Source organism: Rhipicephalus sanguineus, chromosome 5 (assembly GCF_013339695.2).
Source record: "Rhipicephalus sanguineus isolate Rsan-2018 chromosome 5, BIME_Rsan_1.4, whole genome shotgun sequence".
Taxonomy (NCBI): domain Eukaryota; kingdom Metazoa; phylum Arthropoda; class Arachnida; order Ixodida; family Ixodidae; genus Rhipicephalus; species Rhipicephalus sanguineus.
In genome coordinates, this window is record NC_051180.1 from 160085831 (window position 1) to 160107119 (window position 21289).

Genomic DNA, 21289 nt, shown 5'->3' on the forward strand with positions numbered 1-21289 from the left:
AATAATAATAACCGCCATGGTGGTCTAGTGGTTAAAGGGCCCCTCAACCACCCAGAGGTCGAAATTTAGTTGTGGTGTGACGGTTGAGAGCGCGAGTCTGCAACGAACACGTAAGCGTGAGAATTTTTCGAAACGGTGCCGTATTATTATTATTATTATTATTATTATTATTATTATTATTATTATTATTATTATTATTATTATTATTATTATTATTATTATTATTATTATTATTATTATTATTATTATTATTATTATTATTATTATTATTGTTAAAATTGTTGATTGGATGCTTCTATTTACCGCCCAGCATTTCCCCTGCCTCGTTTCACGATGTCATGTCTTCTATTGAACTTGTGATATCTTCTCATAGTGGGCACAGAATTATTGTTCTTGGGGATTTCAATGCACCTGGAATTGACTGGAGCACGCTTACCTTTTCTCATTACAATCATTTCACAGAGAAAAAGTGCAGCCTGCTCTTGGACTTTCTGGCGTTTAATTCCCTAGTGCAACATAATTCAGTCGTCAATTCCAGTGGCAACGTCTTAGACCTGTGTGTGTCAAACGATCAACCCCTTGAAGTTTCCCGCTCCAACATCTCTCTTGTGCGTCCGGACAAATTCCACCCACCACTTAACGTAAGATTATCTGCATCAGCCGAAACAACGAGCTACAGCAGTTACGTAAACAAATCTCCAAGATTTGCGTTCAAGCGAGGTGATTACACGGGCCTCTATCATCACTTGTCCACCGTTGACTGGTCACAGGTTACTGACAACCGAATGTTGATGACCAGGTTGATCAGTTTGCGGAGCTTGTACTGAGCAGCATGCGTAATTTTATTCCCCAATACACACATAAACAACGTAAATATTCCCACTGGTTCTCATCTGAACTTATCAGTGCACTGAAGCATAAAGGTCGCGCACACAGGAAATCTAAATGTTCTCCATCGAGCGAGTGGAAGGAAGAGTTCAGCTTTTTTCGAACTCTCGCTAAACGCCTATATAAACGGGATCATAGTTCGTATATTGAATTCTTAGAAAAAAGCGCTTCTGACAGGCCAGCTGAGTTTTGGAAGTATGTACGTAAACGGTCCAGCAAAAGCGGAGAGTCTTTCAGACTACTAGACTCAAATGGGGTAGAAGTGCATGCCGTCGCTGACTGTTTAGCCGCACATTTCTCATCCGTTTATAAGGCCTCAGACTCTAGCACTGATATCAGACAGCCTAAGGCAGTTCGCTCACCCAGTGCTTTGTCGCTGGATGAAAATCTTATCTGCGAATGCATTAAGTGCTTAAAACCATCCTTATCATGTGGCCCAGATGGCATCCCCTCCGCCATACTAAAAGCTTATAGTAGTATATTTGTCCCAGTACTGACTACGATATTTAATAACTGCCTGGACACTTCCACATTTCCTAGCATGTGGAAAACTGCTCGTGTTTTCCCAGTATTTAAGTCGGGCTCTAAAACAGATGTTTCTAATTATCGCCCGATTTCTCTACTATGTGCCACATCAAAGATCTTCGAGCTGGCTCTTCACAAAATATTGTCTTTTAGTGTTAAAAGCTCATTGATTCCTAATCAACATGGTTTTCTCGCTGGCCGCTCAACTACCACAAATCTTGCTAGTTTCATGACGCAGATCTCCACACCTATTTCTCAGAGAGGACAGGTTGACGTACTCTACTGTGACCTGAGCAAGGCTTTTGACGTAGTCAGCCACACACTGATTATGGTTAAACTTGCGCAATTTGATGTTGACTTGTCGGTTGTGAATCTCCTGCAGAGCTATCTGCTCAATAGATATTGTTATGTAGCGGTAAATGGCCAAACGTCTTCTTTGTATAAAGTGACTAGTGGGGTCCCTCAAGGGTCAGTATTAGGCCCACTCCTATTTTTAATTTACGTTAATGATGTTTCTTTTGCCATTCGTAATTCTTCTTTCCTCTTGTATGCCGATGACATCAAGGTTTTTAAGGAAATTCATTCAGTTAACGACTGTCGCTTGCTGCAGTCAGATTTGCACTCTTTTTCCGAATGGTGCAACGCTAATAATCTTTCTCTGAATGCCTCGAAGACAAAATTCATGTCTATCACTCGCAAAACATCTAGCGTGTCATTTCAATACTCTGTCAATTCTGTGTCCTTATGCAAGGTTTATGAGATCAGTGATCTTGGTGTTGTTGTTGATAGCACGTTAAACTTTTCAGCTCACGCTAAGCGTGTTGCTTTGCGGGGTCTTCGCACCCTAGGCTGTGTTTGCAGATTGTCTAGAGAATTCCGTTCTCCTATGCCCTTCCGAAAATTGTACACCGCGCTATGTCTTCCTCAACTGGAGTATGCGTCCGTGATATGGAATGGCATTGCTCAATCCAGCGGTAACACCATTGAACGAGTCCAGAAAAAATTCCTTAGCATATATAACCATCGCTTTGCTAAGAAATCTCGTTCAAATACTGCTGAATTATTATCATTGCCATCACTTCACTGCCGACGAAATCGTTCTGATCTCTTGTTTCTTTACAAGCTAGTCCACGGTATCATATCCTGCCCTGTACTTCTCAATTGTGTTAATTTTCGAATTCCGCGTAAGTTAACCAGAGAGAACAGACCGTTTCATGTACCCGCCTGCTTCTTCCAACACTCTACCGTTCACAGAATACAAAGTCTCTATAATGTTAATTTTCTTGATCTTGACATTTTTCATAGTCCACAATCATTGTTTTTATCCGAGCTTTGTACTGTTTTGACATAGTATGGCACAATGTACAAAGTCTTCCCTTCTCCGTCTTTCCGCTGTATGCAGTTGTATATATGCAATCTAATTTTTCATTCCCCTTCAATATTTCTCGTGTTGTCTTATTTTACTCCTCCCCTTTTGTGTTCATTTCTCTTTGTCTACGTGTATTTGCTCTTTTTATTTCTGAAGACTGTCTGTATTGTATAGTTTATTTTTATTGTTTTTTTTTTTGCGTGCGCCTGCACAAAGACCTTACGGTTGTTCCTGGGCACGTTAAATAAATGATTGATTGATTGATTGATTGATTGATTGATTGATTGATTGATTGATTGATTGATTGATTGATTGATTGATTGATTGATTGATTGATTGATTGATTGATTGATTGATTATTATTATTAGTGATTCAGGGGAAAGGAAAAGGCACCTAATTTCTGCAGCCCAACAGGGAGCACGGCGCGTTTCATATGGTGATTGTTGGAGGAAGAATAAGGCACTTATTTCGGTCTCCCGGTTGGGGACACATTGAAAAGCTGCGATCGCTCGTTTCACTCTTTCCTTCGCTACCCTTCACTCGTCTGCTGGCTCTCCTCTCCCAAAGCCTCTTTGTGGTGCGATATTGTACGCGTTCCAAAATAAGCACGGAGGCGTGGCGTTACATCCAGCCGCACGCGATTGGTCAATGCAGGGCCGTGACGTCTGTCGCGGTTCACCGCGTGCGGCTGGATGTAATGCCACGCCTCCATGCTTATTTGGAATGCGTACGAGATCGCACCATTGCCCTCCTCTCCGAGTGCCCCTCCCAATCTCACGTAACATACCGTCAACGCTGACGCGTTCTTCGAAACAGCGGACACTTCCGGTCGCGCGACTCTATGAAGTCCTAACTGCTTTTGTTGCCGTGCCGTGCCGTCCCGTGCTCGCACGAATCGTGCCGGTACGGACCCTGTGTTGCGCGCACGCCTTCCAAGGATCGCCAACATGATGGAGCCGTACGGTGACACGTGTCGCGTCTTTTTGTTTTCCCAGTCGCCGCTTTTGCAGCCAAGCACCGCACACTGATGCGTGAAAGCCATCGCAAAACACTGTCGGATTCAGTCCGCACAGCTTATCAGAACGCTAGGCGTGACTGTGCTGGTACGCTAGCGATTTAGCAGTTGCGTTCTACGGGCCGCAGATGCCGATTCGCAAGCAAGCAAGCAAGCGCGAATCCCGGCCGCGGAGGCAGCATTGTCGATGGAGGCGTGCAGCGTAAGTGCTGGAGGCCCGTGTAAGTACTTAGATTTAGTAGTTTACTTACACGGGCACGTTAAAGAACCCCAGGTGGTCAACATTTCCGGAGCCCTCCACTACGGCGTCTCTCATAATCATATCATGGTTTTGGGACGTTAGAACCCCAACAATTGTTAAGCAATACTAATAACAACAATAATAATAATTATTATTATTATTATTATTATTATTATTATTATTATTATTATTATTATTATTATTATTATTATTATTGATTGATTGATTGATTGATTGATTGATTGATTGATTGATTGATTGATTGATTGATTATTATTACCGTTCACAGAATACAAAGTCTCTATAATGTTAATTTTCTTGATCTTGACGTTTTTCATAGCCCACAATCATTGTTTTTATCCGAGCTTTGCACTGTTTTGACATAGTGTGGCACAATGTACAAAGTCTTCCCTTCTCAGTCTTTCCACATAGTTGTATATATGCAGTCTAATTTTTTATGCCCCGTCAATATTTCTTGTGTTGTCTTATTTTACTCCTCCCCTTTTGTGTTCATTTCTCTTTGTCTACGTGTTTTTGCTCTTTTTATTTCTGAAAACTGTCTGTACTGTATTGTTTATTTTTATTGTTTTTTTTTTTGCGTGCGCCAGCACAAAGACCTTGCGGTTGTTCCTGGGCACGTTAAATAAATCATTGATTGATTGATTGATTGATTGATTGATTGATTGATTGATTATTATTATTATTATTATTATTATTATTATTATTATTATTATTATTATTATTATTATTATTATTATTATTATTATTATTATTATTATTATTATTATTATTATTATTGCGTATGTGTAGAGTAATGTATTAATGTGTGGACGTCTGCCTGGCCCAACGCCCCAAATTAAGGGCAATTGCGTAAATGAACTGTCAATTAATAATCAAACCAAAATAGCGCTTAAAAACTCGCGGGACTCCCGGCGGATTTTACCATAAAATTTCACCAATGGGTATGTACAGTCCACAGATCAATGGTACAGTCCCGTCAAGGTGGCGCAGCCGGCGCAGCCGCGCATCCAGTCCAGTGGCTTGCAAGAAAGCTGTGACCGCTCTTATGGCCACACTTGTACTGTTGGCGTCAGGCCAAGGGCCCAACACCGCCGGTGTAGAGTAGTATAGGCTAGAGCATGCTATCGCTCAGGCCGACCTCTCTGCCTCTCTGTAAATAAACCTCACTCTCTCTCTTTCAACAATGGATCGTCGTCACTGCAAGCTGCCATGCAGCTCTCCGCGTGACATTTTCTGATCTGAGGCGAGGCGTGCGTCGCTCGACGAATTGTCGTCATAAGAAAACACGGAGAAAAAAGAAAGATAAAGAACAGCTGCGATGGCTTGGGCGATAAGGCGCGCGCCGTCACCGTGGCCGCTATAGCTCAGTGGCAGAGCGCTGGTCTTGTAAACCAGCGGTCGTGAGTTCGATCCTCACTGGCGGCTCAATATTTTTTTTAACGTTTAGAGTTGTTTTACTTTTTAAATATTATTATCTAGCTCAATAAAGAAAGCCTGCAAATATTTTATTTTTATTCAAAATACCCCTAAAGGCCCTCACAGAGGGTATTACATAGGGGGAGATATTCCAATAAATTCGGAACAATAATTAATAACAGATGAACAAAAAACACAATCGCGACAATTGTCTGATATACAGTGAGTGATAAAAAGAGAAAAAAAAACAAATACAAATGACAACATATTTCGCATTGTGTAGTAATACGTGACAAACAGAAATTTTAAAAAGTGCGTAGCACATCAGACAGTTGCGGAATGCCTACGGAAAATTACAGTAATATAATACAAAATGCGTACCAAAATAAACAGAAATTCACGAAAAGAGCTTTCTGGAGCTCTTTAATACATTTCCATACATTATGTTAGCGGACATGCGCAGACAGCATTAACAACCGTAACACTATCCAAATAACTATAGTCGAATAAGCAGCCTTCGTCCTATACAATTGAAATTTAATGTGCAAGTGCTCGTCAGGTGTATTTTTTTAGTGACTTAGCACGTCAACAAGTAATGATACAAGCACTCCGTACCAAGCTGAAACGTGCGTTCCCGGTGTTTATCTCTGGTTTAATCCCGACGGTTCGTTTAAGTCCCCTTCAATTGCTGCTTACGTCTGTACAGAAATCTTAATCGGCGTTTGCCGCCCGTGTGTTCGCTTCACCATATTTATTGGACAAGTCGTGATTAATGGGGCTTGCCCCATTTCTCTGGCATGTACACGCTAGGAGTTTTTAAATGCATAGGACGAACGAATTTCGGTTTTGCCTATAGCCTTATACAGCTTCGCATGGTGGACAGAGATCATGACCGCGTGGTTTCGCAGAATAGCGGTTTACCATTGAGCTCATTTGTTTATTCTAAAAAGACAGGGCGTGCAAACACGGACACAAGAAAGAAGTCAGGACACCACAAACGTTTGTGGTGTCCTGACTTCTTCTTTCTTGTGTCCGTGTTTGCACGCCCTGTCTTTTTAGAATGAATGCTTACTAACTAGCTCAGCTCTCTGTTATTCTAAGCTCATTTGTTTATTGCTTTGTTTTCTTAGTCGACGCAGAAACCTACATTTTGCCGCAGGCGATAGGCATTCAGAGGCAAAGCTACATATACTGTACTGTACTATATATACAGAATAAAAAGGCGAATAATCTTGCCTTATTTTATTTTGGCTGCGTATAACGCCGCTCTAGCAGAGCGTAGCCAGAAATTTATTTCGGGTTGGGGGCGGGACTTTATGGATGGTTGAGCGTGCGTTTTTGTGAGTATATGTATAGAGATAGAATGGAAAACTTTCGGGACGGGTTGTTAACCCTCCAAACCATGCTCCAAACCCTCCCTGCATGGCTATGCCTCCGAGTGCTATTACAAAAATTGTCCCGGCTTTTTTTTTTTTCTTTTTTTGCTGATGGAAGTAGTTGTCCACTGCGTAACAACGGCCTCAATTCCTATTGTATTCACGTCTAGGCGCAAAATTTGGACGAGAGACAAACGATGGCGACACGCACAATCGCGAGGCACATGTCGGTTTCATTTGTCCCTCGTAAAGAATAAACTTTTGCGCTAGGACATGTTATCAACGACTGCCAACTAGCGCGATGATGCACGATTAATTGCTGGCACATTTTAATGAGACCGCTCGGACACGCGCTCCAAGAGCAATGCGGCATGTAAAAAGAAAAAAAAAAGGCAGACTCGTGATGTCATCTCGAAAGCGAATGAAGGCCATAAAACGTCATGCATGCTTGTGCACGCGTCAGGGGTGCATGTGGTCGACGAGAGCCGCAAAGTGGGGCTGGTTGGTGCAACATTAGAAGCGACTTGTTGCAGCGCGCGAACTCGACTTGTCACAAGGACAAATGAAGTCACGAAGAAGGCGTAAACGCAGACGCACGTGTGCGCTTTTTCTTCGCGCCTTTTTTCGTCCTTGTGTCGAGCTCGCGCGCGGCAACCAGTTGCTGACCTTTTCGCACAAGGCTTCCCGAGTGCGTGGGCGTCGCCATAACCCCTCTGCAGGCTGGGGTAAATACGCGTGACCCCCAAAAAATGCACTGCCGAGGCAGTGACGTCAGCCTTTGTACTCCTGCACCCCAGCCCAGTATGGAGGTGTTTATTCTCTCCCGTGAAAAGGTCTGACCGTTATAACATGTTTGAATGACGTAACGAATCTCCGTTTGCATGTCCAGAGCCGGCGCTACAATCGGCGCGCTTTTTGAACTGGATGTATTAAGAGAGTGCGTTATTATTTATTTGTGGCGCCCTCCGTAAGACGATACTCGACGGCGTAACCAGCGTTACCAGCGTAACTACCGGGCCGGCAGTTGTCCAGCAAAAAAAAAAAACCTAAACACAGGGTAAAAATTTTAGGTCAGTACTCCATTATCGCACGCTCATACTGTATGCTTTTCTTTCTATAGTCACCATTCTTCTCCTTTTTTTTTTGCTTTTGTAATGTCTAACTTCAAGTAAAAAACAACGACGGAAACGCGACCAGTGCGCCACGCAGCGAGCAGTTTGGACACTACTGCAAAATTCCAAACAACAGCGCCTGTCCCTCGTCGCCGCTATAGCTCAGTGGTAGAGCGCTGGTCTCGTAAACCAGCGGTCGTGAGTTCAAACCTCACTGGCGGCAAGTAATTTTTTTTTTACTCTTTACACTTTTTTCTTTTATTATTTTCCATTGATCGGGCATGTTAAATCACGTGGCATTATTTTTGTACTGGCCGCGCGTCGTCTGTAATTAGCTGCAATATGTGATCACGCATTGGCGTATAATAACATCTTTTGTCAACTTGACGCTTTCCATCGCTATCGTCTAATAGCGATCAACTTTCTCAATAGCAACTGGCTCCTTTGCGAATGGCCAAGGCAAGAAGTCAATCACGATCGAGAAATTAGATCTCGATCGGGATCGACAGTGCCCCTTGTGTCATAAGATTTCGCAAGACACCGGCCGGCAAATTAATGCGTCTCTTACATTTGGCACAACCGCAACGCAACTGCATATGATGCTAGTGTGACGTCACCATGGCGTCGCTAAAGCTGTCCCATGCGGTGGCCAGTTTCAGGTCTCCGTAGAGTGATACTAAAGAGAAGATGAGATTTCACCTGCATTCTTAAATTATTCTCTGCAGCACCAAAAACGGCAGTTTTGCCACGAGACCACGACTGGCAAGCCAGGAAAGGCTCAGAGAGAAAATGTGGTAGCGTTTTTTAGTCTGTCCGGTATTCCGCTATCACAAAGGCGTAGCGACGTAATACCAGATAGCATGTAAAAAACAACTAACAAACGCGTAATCTATGTCATCCGAGATTCCAGAAGCCTACAGCATCGATTATTTGAGTATGGATCTCGAAAACGGTGCCGAATCGACACGAATATTTTGACGTCGAAGCTTAAGGACTTGAATCTTAAGCAAAATAAAAGTATCAGTTCGGAACTATAAAGAGCGCACGACGGCCACTTGATAGATTCGAGGTGGTGCAGCGAAAAATCGTCCGTGACCGAAAAATCGAGAAAGAAGCAAATAAAATTTAATCTTCGGTCCCATTGAGGATCGCGTGGAAGGTGTCCTACCACAAAGCTACGTTGTTGAACGAGTCTCCTAACGCATTTTGTTCGGCAGGTGTCACGACGAAAACGAGCCCATTCTGCGATTTGTAGGCGCATTTGGGAGGCCATCAAACTACGTCGAAAAAGGCCGGGATAGTGCAGCCATCGCCTCTAAAAACACACACGAACTTTCAAACAAAAATGGACAACTATGTCCATCTAGCGGAAAACATATCAAGCCACCGCCGGCTTGCGGAGGCGTTGATCAAGCAAACAGAGAGACGGAATAAAACGTTTATTTCATGTTCAATCAAACAGCAATCTCTACATAATGTGCTGCCATCTGTGAGGCATTGTGAGACTCTTTATGGCCTCCGAGATGGCGAACGCGCAGCGTATATCTTGGAGGCCATGCGACTCTTGCTTTAGATCGAAAACCTGTACTATGCTGGTCTCGCAGCTCGCATTTGACGGGTCAAAGCGTCCGCTATCCAGCCAGTTAACGGTCGAACACTGGTGAACATTTAAACAAAACTAACTTTAATTAGCAGGAATAGAGATACATTTCATTTAAGACATTCACAAGCACTCGGTCCCCTTAAAAAAGCGGTGCTGCTGGTTGGGCTGGTGGGGCGAGACTGCCGCTTGCGTTTCTTCTTTCGTCGGCGGCGTTTTCTCACTCTCCATGAGCCGACAAAGACGACGCCGAGCTGCACTGTGATGGTCACACGTGTCGCCCGTTAAACTGGGTAACAAAGGAAGGGGTTCGAAGATAAGAATGGGCCCTCCAGTCGGGACATATTTGGGGAAAGGATGCTCCTTCGGCGGGAAAAAACGCTCCTTTGGCGGCACTTCAAAGGCAAACACACACAGCACATGGCCGCTCGCTTCAAGAGGGGGCAGAACATGTACCATTCGCGCGCGCGTGTGTGTGTCTGTGTGCGTGTGTGTGTGTGTAACAATACGCATTAATAAGTATGCACTTAGTGGTTGAAGTGCGCACTAGGGGCCGGATTTCGCTATCGCGTTCAACTCTTAAAGGCGAAGCTTAATGGGGTATTCAGACGGGGGAGAAATGCTCGGGGGGTAAAGGCGGAGCCTAGTGACGTCAACTCGCGAGGAGAAGTCTCCACATATGCCCCCGAATCACACGGACGAGGCAAACGGAGGGGGAGACCAGTGTTACTAGACTACTCTGGTGGCTTGCACCACCCGTTTGACGAGCTGCTGACGACCATCCAGCTATATTTATGTCACTTCATAAATATCGAGCCGTGACGATAAGCTAACTAGAATATGACAAACAAGAATCTCCACTGCTTCCATTATGACGTATATCTCCAATAAAAGGCGATACGCGTATGGTTCTGGATATTCGCCGTGGTAAACCATACGTGCATGTTCCGCAATGCTAAAACACGCTGGTAGCTCATGCGTAGTCTCACCTTTCAGCCCGGACATCATGCACTTTTTTTGTTTGTTGTTTTGTGCACCCAGCACAAACACTGAGATGTACGCACTCGCAGATCATCGCGTCAAATAAAATGTCCAATCCTGATGTTCCGTCGACAACCGGTCACTGCAAATTGCCCTGTTAGAAACAACGCGTGCCGATGTTTTCGCAAACAAGATGCATCGTTATTCACACACTACACACCACACACAATATTGTCAGTTTCAACGTCCGCAAATGTGAACCGATATCGTCGCTGCCTTTCAACGCACACTACACGCCACAGTAAACGCGGCACATTTTCGAAGACGATGCCGCTGTTCCTCGCACAGACCACCACCACGTGGGTTCACTTCTCCAAGTTAAACAGCCAGCAGCGTGGCAAATTTTTCGTCACGCAGTCCACGACACATTTATATGTTCTTTGACACATACCACAAATAACCTTGGAACCGAAAGATTCAGAAAAAGGTCCCAAAGAAAAAAAAAACGTGCGCCAAACACCGTACGACTGTACCACGCTGAGCCGGCAGCGGGAATGTTTTGCCAACCACCCGCGGTTGCACCTGCGCCGAGAGGTCACGTGACCTGACGTCACGGGGAGTGAGTGACGTAGGCTGGTAGAGGTCTATTCCGCCATATCCCCCACCGCCGGGGGATTGTTTGACCTTTCGGGGAAAACGTCCCCGTCTCCTCCGAGGAGGCGCGGGGGGGGGGGGGTCACGCCCACTCGCTAATCCGTGACGTCGCGGTCACGTGATCCGCCATCCCCCCCCGTCTCCCCCGAGCACTTCTCCCCCGTCTGAATACCCCTTAAGGGTCCCCCAATTTCTCCGGCCGCGCGCATGCGTAGTTCACGCCCGGACCACTAAAACGCTCTAGTGACGCCGCGACGCCGCCTCCAGTTTCAGCACGGACTTGCCGTGACGTCATCGGTATCAACACCGTCTGCTAGGGCAACACAACGCTCTAGCTGAGGCCTACCGGTATAAAAGTTGACTCCGCTCTGCTTTAAAGGAGTTAAATATTGATCGTGAAAATATTATGAAGTTCCGACTGGTTCCGAGCCTACGCGGCAGTAGCGCAAAAAATCACGGCCGTTCTGATGGCGCTTGCTTGCCTACAGACCGGTTGTGAATGGGATCCGTGACGTCACAATGAAGGGTTTTGGCGCGAAATTCAAGTAATGAAATTTTTAACTTCATTTTCTTTCCTAATAATGAGGATTGTCAGTTAACCCTTTGTATCTCAGCGTGTATACATATGTGGACAAACATATCAGTGTAGTGCGATCAGGCTAGCCAACGCATTGCCTTATGAAATCTTGGCATTACTTCAACATTTCATAAAAACATCTATATGTGTAAACTTCTGTGAACAAACAGCGGTAAGTGCGCACAGAACAATGGCGTTCATCTCAAGTAGCCGGTGGAGGTGTGTGCCTACATTTTTTGACAAGTTCACACTGAATTCTTAAGAGTTTTTAAATTATTCGACTTTATTCGAGAAAAGGAAGGGTTTATCTTATCGTTGTGTGAGTTTCGTTGCACTGTGAGCGACCAAAGTTTTGGAAGTTGAATTGTCGCTGCGGGCGTCCACGTTTGTGGGCGCCAGACATACCGAGTTCGTGCAAGGAATAAGGAATAGAATGCTGCATGGTATATTAGACCCGCTTCGTTGCCATGCGGCTCTGCACAAAGCGTTATCTGTAATATAGCTAAATACACCTTTTAGAAGTCATGTCTAGAATTTATTTGCTTCATTCAGGACGTGGATTACGTGATGAAGACATACAAACCATAATTTTCGAGCTGACTAGCGGAAGCGAATGTTTCGATTTGGAGAGAACCGAAAATCAGCGCGTTGAAGCAGACCCATCAGCAAGCAAAAGCCTCATGAACAACGCTACTGCTGACGATGAAAGCATTCAGTTTGAATGTAACCATGAACGCATTGGTAATGATGACCAAAGAGGATAAAGGTGATGTCGAACACGTTGAAGTAGAGCTGTGGGCAAGCAAATGGGCCTTGAATGGTGATAATGCTGGTGATGACGCGTTGAACATGAGGATCAACGCGTTGATGATGGAAATAATGAACAATGATGATAAAAATGTTGTTCGGAGCCGTTAGCAAGCAGCCACGTGAAATTATGATGATTGATGCTGATGAACGCGGTGAACTGATGATGAAGGTGTTGATCATGGTAAGTTGTTACGGTGATATGATTAATGCGTTGAAACGGAGCCGTCGGCAAGCAAAGAAGGATGATGGACCCAGTGTAAACTGGTGTTCCCCAGCATCCACATATGTATAGACACAATTGTTTTCTTCTAGAACTAAAGCTAAAATTTCCGGGTTTTCGGTATTTATTCCCATTTTCTTATGTATTATAATTGTAATATATGCGCAAAAAAAAATGTTTACTTGCTCAACTGGATTGGAAAAATATTTACTTGCTCAACACGACTTTTTTCAGTCGTGATTGTACATTAGAACAAGTAATTGAGCTCAGGGGCGTAGCCAGAAATTTTTTTCGGTTGGGGGGGGGGGGGGGTGTTCAACCATACCTTATGTATGTTCGTGCGTGCGCTTGTATGTGTGCGTGTATATATGGGTCATTCCACGCCAACTGTCCCAGTCGGGGCGCTCGACAAAACAGTATTTCCCCAAAATATTTTGAGCGGCAAAAATTTTTCGGGCACGTGAGCGCCATTTGAACTTCTCGATATGGCGGAAAACCACGTACGAAAGAAAAATTCGCTATAAATGGACCGTTTCACGCATTCATTCGAAACTTGCTTTTTTTGTGTTTTTAGAGCATCGCGCTTTCATTATAGGACAGTTGCTTAGAGTAGCTTTATATTTTTCACTCCTTGGCGCGTAGGTAAAATTGAGTAAATTGCTGCGTTTTCGGGAATTTTTTCCAAAAGACGATTGTAGACGAAATACATCAATTATTTTTATAGAACTCTCCATAACACGTACTATCTCCTAAAGTTTTTGTTTTGCCTGTGTGGGGCGCACAGGCTCTAAAATAAAACCCTAAACTTGGAAAAAACGCTACATTGGCCTATGTTCAGACGTCTGTAGCACACTAAGGTGGTCCAAGAAAAAATAAGCAGAAAAGCGCATACGGAATCATAACACCTTCGTCCACTGAAAGTTTAATCGAAGAAATTTTTTTTTTTAAGTTTAGTCCCACCATTGCATTATTTTGCTATTGGGGCAGTACAAACCGACTGAATTTACTGCATAAAAAAAAGAGGTAGTGTATTCGTAGCACATGGTTTTCAGCTCCTTTTGTTAGTACTTTATAACGTATATTACATATCATGAAGATGATAAAGAGAGGTAAAAATATAACAATACCATTGGCTTAGATGCCGAAATTCCACAATCCGCGCCTCTGTACTTTCGCTTAGCACAGAGGCGCGGATTAATTTACATACGCGATTTAAGCCTGAAATTGGTAGCATGTGCACAAGCGGCAACACAGCGGTAAATGACACCATAGGCTGACAGTCACAGAAACGCAAACCACATAACGTGCAACACATGCCAGATAACCGCCGCAGCCATGCCGCAGCTGATGCGCGGCGGCACGAACCTTCGATATAAATCTTCCCCTCACAACATCACGGTAACATCCCAAGCTCGTTTTCAGAACGCGCGATAAATTACGTAAACGCAGCACATCAGGATTGACATTTATAGCGTGATCGCTGCAAAATTTCAATCTGCCCAAGCGTTCGAAACGCAAACCATAAAACTCCTTTTTTCTGCGTGACAAAATTATTTTTAAAGTTTGTGCGCCTGATAGCGCCCCGTTGCACAACGAATAATAAGTTTGTGTTAAAGGGACACTAAAGAGAAACAATGAATTGGTTTAGATTGATAAAGTGTGCTCGGAGAACTCGTAGTTTATTTCACCACCATAGGTTTATTATTAGAGGAGAAAACCAAGTTCAAAGCTTCATTTTTAAATTTCGCGCCGAGCTTTGTAATTCATGACGTAAAATATTTCAAAGAGCATTTAACGTATTTTGGCGCCACTGGCTCGACAAAATTTCCACAAACTCGTTATGTCATGTCTCTGGCCCCCTCAGAGGACAATTAATGTACTTCGATTTAACCGATTAGGAACTACGTAGGCCCAAGCAGGCGCCATCAAAAATATGTGACGTCACGGCAAATTGTGCGGGAATTCCAAGGTGGCGTCGCCACCTGTATTTTCTTTTTGCGCATCTTCTCGCTTATTAAGCGTCTTCTCGCAGCAAGCGTGGTGTTTTTGGTATCGTGGAAGACTACTTTACTAATGCGAGAAAAATCGTTTTGCTCTTTAGTGTCCCTTTTGGTGCGCTGTTCACATTACCAGCAATATTCAAGCGAAATATTCAAGTACGTATCTCGCATAACACGGAGCAGTCGGTCGGGGTCCATTATGCACCTGATGTTTCTAATCCAAAGGCCTCGTCGCATCTTTTCCTTGGGAAGCTTAAAAAGGCGCAAACCCTACGCGCTGCTGTTTGAGCAGCCAACGGCGCAACAACAGCCCATCGCACGCAACAAATTCACGCATGAATGCGAGGAGCAGTCGCCATGAATACGCGCGCGATACCATACGCGGCTTCGCACAAGCGCTTCGCAACCTACGCGCGCTCCTCAGCAATCGTGTAAATGCGGCGCGCCGTCGCGGCTCCGCCAGACTCCACGCTGCGCTGCCACCCGCCGCCGCCGACGACGAGGAGAGAGGGTTTACGTCACGAGAAGAGGGCGGCGCTGGCGCGGGACCCGGAGAGCGGCGAGAGGAAAGAATCGCCAAACTCTCCCGAAGGGTATATATGGCTCTGGTATATTTGTTCCTGCCCCGCCCCCCACCGAAATAATTCTGGACCTAATATATGGTTTCGCACTGCCTCCGTGATCAGCCCACCTTTGACCAATGTACGATGTCATGGAATGACGTCATCATGTGACGTGATGTCACAAATTTTGGTGATCTGTGACGTGCGATGGTGACGTCAGCACGTGATGATCTTTTGCATCACTTGTCCCCGACGCCCCTGGATGCCGACAGTCAATTTTCGTGTTTGATGAGGCATCAAGACATGATTATGAGGCACGCCATAGTGGAGGGCTCCGGTATAATTTCAAACAGCTGGGGTTTTGTGCACCTAATCTAAACACACAGGCGTTGTTTGCATTTGGCTCCCATCGAAATGCGTCTGCACGATGGCCGGGAATCGAACCTGCACCTTCGAGCTTAGCAGCACGACTCCTTACGTGACAACCTACCACAACAGGCTTCCCACGCTAGAGGTTTTGCAATCATATTGGCATGTCTTTGATTTTTCTTTTCCTATCTTCGTCAATTTTTTAATGCCACAAAGGAAGTGGACATTCTACATTTTAGTCAGAAGTAATTGGGAATGTAGTGATCGAGGCATTTTCTCGAAGTTACTCGCTTGAAGTAATTCATTACATTACACGTTGCAGCAAGAAGTAATTTACTGTTATTTTATTACTGCCAATTCTGAGGCTCAGTCTCTCACCCTTGCATGCCCTCACTTCTTTTTCAAGCCACTAAAGATGTGATCGTATGAGAAGCCGGATGACCACCTTAGCTCTGTCAGGTCTGCACGGTCGACTTCTTGCCAATTGCAACTGAGGCCTTCTTACATGAAGGCATTTTATTTTCAGTAGTACAACTAAACCTCCTCCTTTGTCAGTTACAGCCTGTAACCATAAGGTCAGTTCCTCACCCATGAAATGACGAACCAACTGAGGACGCAGAGCCTCCGATCTTTCTGGCCCGTTGCTCTGAATGGCATTGCAAGCGACACATCTGCATCCTCAGCTAGCGAGGTAACTGGCCTTGTCCTCAGATGCATAATTGCGTGCAGGGTTTTCCATTAGGGTGGGCAAAGTGTCACTGCAGTGCCCCCCCCCCCCCCACGTACTGTAGGAGTCCGAAGCGAAGCAATGACACATGCTCCACGCAACAGCCTGCCATTCCTGGAATGCCGCCATTATCGCCAAAAACCTGTGCGGTCATATAAAACAATGACGGGGCAGGTCCTATATACTGAATAAATATATAGGGTATAGCCCCCCCCCCCGCCCCACCCTTAACTTTTAGAGGGTCGAATTTTATTATTTTTTTAAAACTTTACCAGATGGTCAAATTACTTTATTGTGGATTGAAGACATTGTTAAAAAAAACACCAGGAGCAGCATTTTTGTGTAAACATCAGTCAGAAATGAAAAATGTTCAATAGTATTTCTTTGTGTGGTATTGCCCGAAACATGTGTCTATGCAAAGCGGCTTAGTCTGCACACATGAAATGCGTCTCTTCTCCTTTTGAAGTGACGAGTTGAAAACGGTAGGGTGTTCGGACATACATATCGCTGCTTTGCCGTGCATCCGAAGAACTCGAAAGAAACTCACTAAACAAGGAGAGTGGGAATACCTTGTGGGCGACGCTGATAAGCAAGCTAAGAGCAGTGCCATTAAAGATGGAAATCAACTTCGGCAGCCCCTGCAAGGGAGTGGCGATAACGATAAAAATCAAATTTCGCGCGCCTCCGTTGCAATCACGCAGTGGAACCGAAACCACGAAAGGGCACTGCCACAGACCACTTGCTGAAGCTAGAAATCAGTTGTGTTTATCTCCGCAAGAAGGCAGCACTATCAAATTTCAAATGCTTCTTGTAAGTTCTAGGAGGTGGCAGCACCTCCCAGTGAGCACTGCATGTTGCACTGGGATTCGAGAGTGATGGTGGGGAGATAAACAGGGGAGCGGTAGAACGCACTAAGCGGCGCCTAGAAAGATGGAGAACCGTATCTCTACAGAAGTGCACGAAGTGACAAACGCCTCCCCCCCCCCTCCAAGGTGTGCACGAAGCCTTGACTTGTTTATGTTTTCTTTTAGTTTTTTTTTTTCGTTATCTATTTTACTGCCAAGCCGCTATACACGTGGCGACCCGTTACAAAGGGAACGGCACCACATCATCATGATCATCATGCATCGTCGTTATCATAGAGTTAATATACTGAGTATATTAACTCTATGGTCGTTACCGCGCAAAATGTCATCCGACACCAGCTGACATGTATCCAGTGCTTGACAACAGTTAGCTGCCACAAGTCAAAATTAGTGCACACATGCCAACCAACAATTAGACACCACTGGCCAACAGTAGCAAGAACATAGGCAACATTAGCCATGTGCTAGTGAACAGTTAGTCAATTTACACAAGCAGTGCTAGTTTCATATGGGTGGATACGGTACATGCCATGTCATTCATGTAATGTCATGCATATTGATATATCGCAGCTAGGGAAATAACTGCAATGATAGCTTGCAAATTATGCCACACATGACATCAATGTCATGCAATTCATGTCCATGCCACTAATTACCGCATGTCATGCATGCACATATAGTAAACTATTTAACGAAATGACCGTGACTGCCTCACATGCATGTCATCTACATTTATTTCGTGACCTGTCATTCACGATTTTCATACACACACGTCATGTGATGCACATTCTGGTATACATAGCAAGGTAATGAAATGACCACGATTGCACCACAATGGAATTTGTCACTTTAGAGGGGGCAAAGGGGAGGTGTTCAACCCCCTCTTTGTATGTTCCCACATGCATTTCTATGTGTGTGCTCACATATAGTACACATACAAAAGGTCAATGTTTCAAGGGGGGGGGTGCATCTCAACCCCTTAAACAACCCCCTGGCTAGACCACTGCTTTCAACTAAAGTTTATTACGAAAAGACACAGGATTTATACAGGATATATGGGTACAGTGAAGGGAAAGGTAAATAGCATCCAAAATGACTGTAACAACTTAAGTGAAAAGAGATCGCGTACAGGATCCCTCTGTCGTGTGGTGCCTGAAGGCTGTGTTGGTCAGACAGGCAGGTGCCTTAACAACAATCCTTGGGAGTGCTGAAACAATAATGTCCATGACAAAAAAGGTTTTTCTGATGTTACATAGCAACACGTGTGCTTGTCATCCGGAAAAAGAATTGACCTCTTTGGAAGGTACGGGTTCGCACATGCAGTGGCCACCACAATTTCACATATTCTCTTAATCTCTGCACCATTCTTTATGGTTCTGTCAATTCTGATTAGTTCGGTTAATGTTCATCATGACACATTCTAGTATTTAGCTTTCCCTTCACTGTACCCTTAACATGTATATATCTTGTGTTTTTTCGCATTAAACCTTGGTATAGAGAGTTAGTGCTTGTCTTTGTGCTCATCCTCGTCATCATTTTCTTGGTGCTCAACTCTTGGAGCATAACAGATACGGGAGGATGAATCCCCCCCACCAAATTCAGTCCTGCCTATGCCTCTGATGACCTGTGATTCATGTTCATCGTACAGCCATGTTGTGCCATGCCAGTATTGGTATATACACCAAGTTAATGAAATGACCTCAAGAGCACCAAGACGGAAGCAGGCAGAGACATAGAATCAAAGTGCCTTTGGTTCACAGAGAAATGCTTCACATTTAAAAGAATGGAAATTTGTAAGAATGTGCCCTCAGCGATGCTTAGAGGGCCTTTCACCAGATTTGGGTGCTATACGAACGAACGTGGCATGTAGATCGGTCTATGGCAATCGTGCATGCAAACTATGTCATGTCTGCACGGTCAAAATTGAAAACAGAAGGCCACACACGACCTCTCTTTCGATTAAGATGCACTTAGAGAGTGCCTGGACAACAGGCGCTACTGTCTTCGTAACAAGCACGTCTCAAGTCATCACTGAACACATCCTGTGAATTCAGTTCTTCAACCAATGCCCATAATACATGCACTGCAAAGCAAGAAAAGATGCGTGGCCTGACACATGAATGGTGCTTCTCCTGCGTGTACAGATAACCTTTATCCAGATAATCCACGTGTGCTGCAGTGTACGGACCTTCCATGCAAGCCTGAGAAGGCCATTCTTCGAGCCATGTAACCTCTGAAAGAGAGCTCATTGGCTGAGCATGCTTGTGTGGCTCCACTGCCACATTGCTGCAAGCAAAGCTGCCGCAGCAGCTTTGCTTGCAGGCCTGAGTATGCTGTAATGTGGTGATCACATGTTCGGTTGGTACCTTTTTGTTTGCTATGCGTACCCTACCTAATTTTTTCCCATGGTCAGAAAGGAAGCACACTATCGCACGTCTTCTGGTAAGTTGCCCTGAGAGCACAAAACATGCAGACAACACGAGACCAGACGCCTCCACGACTTTTTCACACAAGCGCTCGTGTTGAAAGTAGGAGTCGTCCACTCTTGTAGTGTCTCCGTGTACAAGTATTATGTGCCTGTCGGTGTGCACTATCGAGCTCTCAAGGCGGTATACCAAGATGAATTACCAACTAGCCCAGCCGCAAGTTATTCTGTAATACAGTAGTACTTGTTGTTGGTGTACTTGGAGCATCTTTAGTATCAATAGTATACTTGGGCATCAAAAACACAATCACGGAGGAACACATACACAGGACAGGTGCCCCTCCTGTGTGATTGTTTCTCCGATGCCGAAGTCTACTATTGATACTATTCTGCAATATTCCAGCTGAAGATTTTTCTTAAGACATCGTGCATTCTGGAGACAAGCAACCACAGCTGCAAAACATGAAGGAATCGGTGAAAACTGGAGAGATGGGTGAGAGGGTGACCCAAGTTACAACACTGTGTAATCGACAAGTGATGCTCGGGAAGTAAGTTCTGAGATTTTGCAAGAAGTCTGTCGCATATAAAACTTGCACATAATTTTTATTTCAAATTGCTGTAGTACTCGTTTTAATATAACGGAATTTTTAATGCGGTGCTTGTTTTCAAAACAATGACGAGCCTTCTGGTTCATTGTCAAGGTGGGAGACAAGGAAGAGCTAATTTATAGCATTCCAAACAGTGCTTTTATAAAGCTATTCATGACCACGAAATCTTACGGTCATGGATGGTGCACTCGTCTGTCATCGAGAAGTTGCATTGTATCTGCTGCCTCCTGTTCATGCTACAGAAACGAAATCTGAATTTGTCACTTCGTTTCCACAATTGTTGAAACTGAATACCAAATTTCAAGGCCATGAAATGTCTGAGGAGCACCTCTGTCCTTTGAACAGTGCAAAAGTTTCGAAGTAATGTTGAGGGGTATGAAACTAACGGTATTAAGCATCCTAGCTGAGGAAACCGAGCAAGGAGGGTGGACAGGGGTATATTGCACAGGCTGCTTTGTATTAGTAGCACCATGTTTCTTTCAAAACAGATCCCGGCATTCCATGAGCTGTGGGAAGACAAATCGGTGGTGGACGAAGGAGCCTTCTCAAAAATGGACGAAATGCTTCCCAAGTATGAATCAGTGCCGAAACAGCACAAATTGGGGCTAAAAGCAAACATACAAGTGACGAAGATCTCTATATCCAACAATGTAAAATGAATCCATTGGCGTGCTAGCAACGCATGTACGGGAACAGCTCCTCTTGGAGATAAAGTCGTCACAGTAATACGAGATCATGTTTCACTGCACAACAGACAAATCTCATTCTGACCAGATGGGAAAAGCGATATGTCACGACAGGGAGCAGGAAGGCTTAGACAAGAAGTACTATTCTTCGCAACTGTTTTTTGCTGAATAAGAAAACACTGCAGCTTACGACCCCACATCGGCTATACTGCAACGCCTAGAACATGACAGTTCAAACA

The 21289-nt window shown here is 44.5% G+C and overlaps 2 non-coding genes across 2 annotated transcripts; both read left to right on the forward strand.

Moving 5' to 3' along the window:
- Window positions 1–5413: 5413 nt before the first annotated feature.
- Window positions 5414–5485, forward strand: Trnat-ugu (transfer RNA threonine (anticodon UGU)). The gene has a single exon. It is a non-coding gene; the product is annotated as a tRNA-Thr (tRNA).
- Window positions 5486–8115: 2630 nt separating this feature from the next.
- On the forward strand, window positions 8116–8187 carry Trnat-cgu (transfer RNA threonine (anticodon CGU)). The gene has a single exon. It is a non-coding gene; the product is annotated as a tRNA-Thr (tRNA).
- The last annotated feature ends 13102 nt before the right edge of the window (window positions 8188–21289 follow it).